The following is a 3,165-nucleotide window of genomic DNA, read 5'->3' as shown; positions in this document are numbered from 1 at the left end:
GTACTTGGTATGTCTTGACTTGAGCGAAGACCTCCCCGGCAACGGTGCCAGAAATCCTTCTTGCTACGTCTTGAGCTTGCGTTGGTTTTCCTTGAAGAGGAAAGGGTGATGCAGCAGAGTAGCGAAAGTATTTCCCTCAGTTTTTGAGAACCAAGGTATCAATCCAGTAGGAGGCTCCTCAAAAGTCGCACGCACCTACACAAACAAATTGAGAACTCGCAACCAACGCAATAAAGGGGTTGTCAATCCCTTCACGGCCACTTGCGAAAGTGAGATCTAATAAAGATAGTAAGATAAGATAAATATATTTTTGGTATTTTATAATATAGATGCAAAAAGGTAAAGACGCAAATAAAAGTAGATTGGAAGCAAATATGATAAGAGATAGACCCGGTGGCCATAGGTTTCACTAAAGGCTTCTCTCAAGATAGCATAAGTATTTCGGTGGGTGAACAAATTACTGTCAAACAATTGATGGAAAAGCGAATAATTATGAGATTATCTAGGCATGATCATGTATATAGGCATCACGTCCGCAACAAGTAGACCGACTCCTGCCTGCATCAACTACTATTACTCCACACATTGACCGACTCCTGCCTGCATCTAGAGTATTAAGTTCACAAGAACAGTGTAACGCATTAAGCAAAATGACATGATGTAGAGGGATAAACTCAAGCAATATGATATAAACCCCAACTTATTATCCTCGATGGCAACAATACAATACGTGCCTTGCAATCCTTTCTGTCAATGGGTAAGGACACCGCAAGATTGAACCCAAAGCTAAGCACTTCTCCCATGGCAAGAAAGATCAATCTAGTAGGCCAAACCAAACTGATAATTCAAAGAGACTTGCAAAGATAACTCAATCATACATAAAAGAATTCAGAAAAGATTCAAATATTATTCACAGATAAACTTGATCATAAACCCACAATTCAACGGATCTCGACAAACACACCGCAAAAAGAGTTTACATCGAATAGATCTCCATAAAGAGAGGGGGAGACCATTGTATTGAGATCCAAAAAGAGAGAAGAAGCCATCTAGCTAATAACTATGGACCCGTATGTTTGTGGTAAACTACTCACAACTCATCGGAGGGGCAAGGATGTTGATGTAGAAGCCCTCCGTGGTCGATTCCCCCTCTGGCAGAGTGCCGGCGAAGGCTCCAAGATGAGATCCGCGGATACAGAAGGTTACGGTGGTGGAAATTGTGTTTCGTCTACTCCTTGGATGTTTTCAGGGTATGTAGGCTTATATAGGAGGAAGAAGTACGTCGATGGACGCCCGAGGGGCCCACGAGATAGGGGGACGCGCCCTATAGGGGGGGGGGGCGCACCCTCCTATCTCGTGGAAGCTTCGGCTGCTTCTTGACTTGCACTCCAAGTCTTCTGGATCACGTTCGTTCCAAAAATCACGCTCCCGAAGGTTTCATTCCGTTTGGACTCCGTTTGATATTCCTTTTCTTTGAAATACTGAAATAGGCAAAAAACAGGAATACGGGCTGGGCCTCCGGTTAGTAGGTTAGTCCCAAAAATGATATAAATGTGTAAAATAAAGCCCATAAACATCCAAAAGGGGTAATATAATAGCATGGAACAATCAAAAATTATAGATACGTTGGAGACGTATCAACTCCCGGCTCACTGTCGCAGACTTGCGCCCGACCGTGGCCAAGCTCCAAACGCGCATCGAACCTTGGCAGGGGAGGAGGTTATCTAAGGCAGCCCAGACTATTCTCATCAACTCTTCCCTCTCCAGCCTCCTACTGTTTCTTATGGGCTTCTACAGCCTCCACGAGACCCTGCACCATGAGATTGCCAAATTCCAGTCTCGCTTCTACTGGGCTGGCGAGAATGACAAGCAGAAGTATCATATGGTCAGTTGGCCGGACATTTGCAAGCCCAGGGAGTAGGGCAGCCTGGGCATTATGTGCTCTAAGCGAATGAATATCACCCTTCTCTCCCAGTGGCTTTGGCACATCTCGCAAGGCCGTGGTGGTCTTTGGCTCGACATCATCCGGAACAAATACCTGCGCGGGCAGCCCCTTGCCTTCTACTAGAGAACTGGCGGCTCCCAGTTCTGGCAGTCGGTCGTCTAGCTCCTTCAGGTTCTCCGCATCGGGACGTCCATCTCGGTCGGCTCCGGAGCGTCGACTTTGTTCTGGTTCGATCGTTGGGCCGGAGACGCTCCCTTCGCGGCGCGCTTTCCCGGCCTCTTTTCCATCGCCTTTGACCCTGTGATCTCTGTCGAGAGGGACCTTATTGACTTAGTGCGCCTCGCCTTCCGGAGGCCATTTGGGCCCCTGTAATCTGCTGCTTGGCGCGAGTTGCTGGACTCTGTTGCCCTCCATGAGCCTAGGGTAGACAGTGGCCCCAACCAGGTGCGTTGGCGCCTGGAGCCATCTGGCCAGTTCTCGACCAAGTCTCTCTACCTGTCCATCGCCCCTTCCTCTGCCCCCTCCCCCTCTCGACGGTTTGGTCCATCCGCCTGCCGCTGAAGATCCGGATCTTCATGTGGCAATGGATTCGCGGTCGGGTTCCGTCCGGAGTTGAGGTTCGCAAGCGAAATGGCCCGGGCTCGGGCATCTACCCCCTCTGCGGTGTTCCCGAAGACTCGAATCACATCTTCTTCTCCCGCTTGTCCGCTCAATTCGTTTGGAGCTGCTTTCGCGAAGTGGTTGGTGGAGATTTGTGCCACACCAACTTTGCCGACTTATTTGCCGAACTCCATAACTCCCCCTTGTCGTCTCTCCACATTAGGTGGCTTGAGATTGGGGTCATTGCCTGGACCCTCTGGACGATCCGCAATAAGCTTGTGATCCAGTGCACTCCTCTTCGACGAGCTACTAACGCGATCTTCAAACTCTCTGGTTTCTTGCAGCTTTGGCGGCCACTTAGCCGCCCTCAGGACCGCGATGCCATCTCCGCCTTCATCGCCGACCTTCGATCGATGGACGTCCGTCTGTCGCCGCCGTCCGTCCGTCTGCCATCTGCATAACTCATCGCTGACCATGTTTTTAGTTGTTAAAACCTCAAGGCTGTCTTCCTGAAGATTGATTTCCATAAGGCCTATGATACTATTAGTTGGTCCTTCCTTTGGGAAGTGTTACTCCGGAAGGGCTTCGACGACCGTTGGATCACCAGAGTTATGCAGATG

This window comes from Triticum aestivum, chromosome 5B (assembly GCF_018294505.1).
Source record: "Triticum aestivum cultivar Chinese Spring chromosome 5B, IWGSC CS RefSeq v2.1, whole genome shotgun sequence".
Taxonomy (NCBI): Eukaryota; Viridiplantae; Streptophyta; class Magnoliopsida; order Poales; family Poaceae; genus Triticum; species Triticum aestivum.
Note: the sequence above shows the minus strand (reverse complement) of the source record.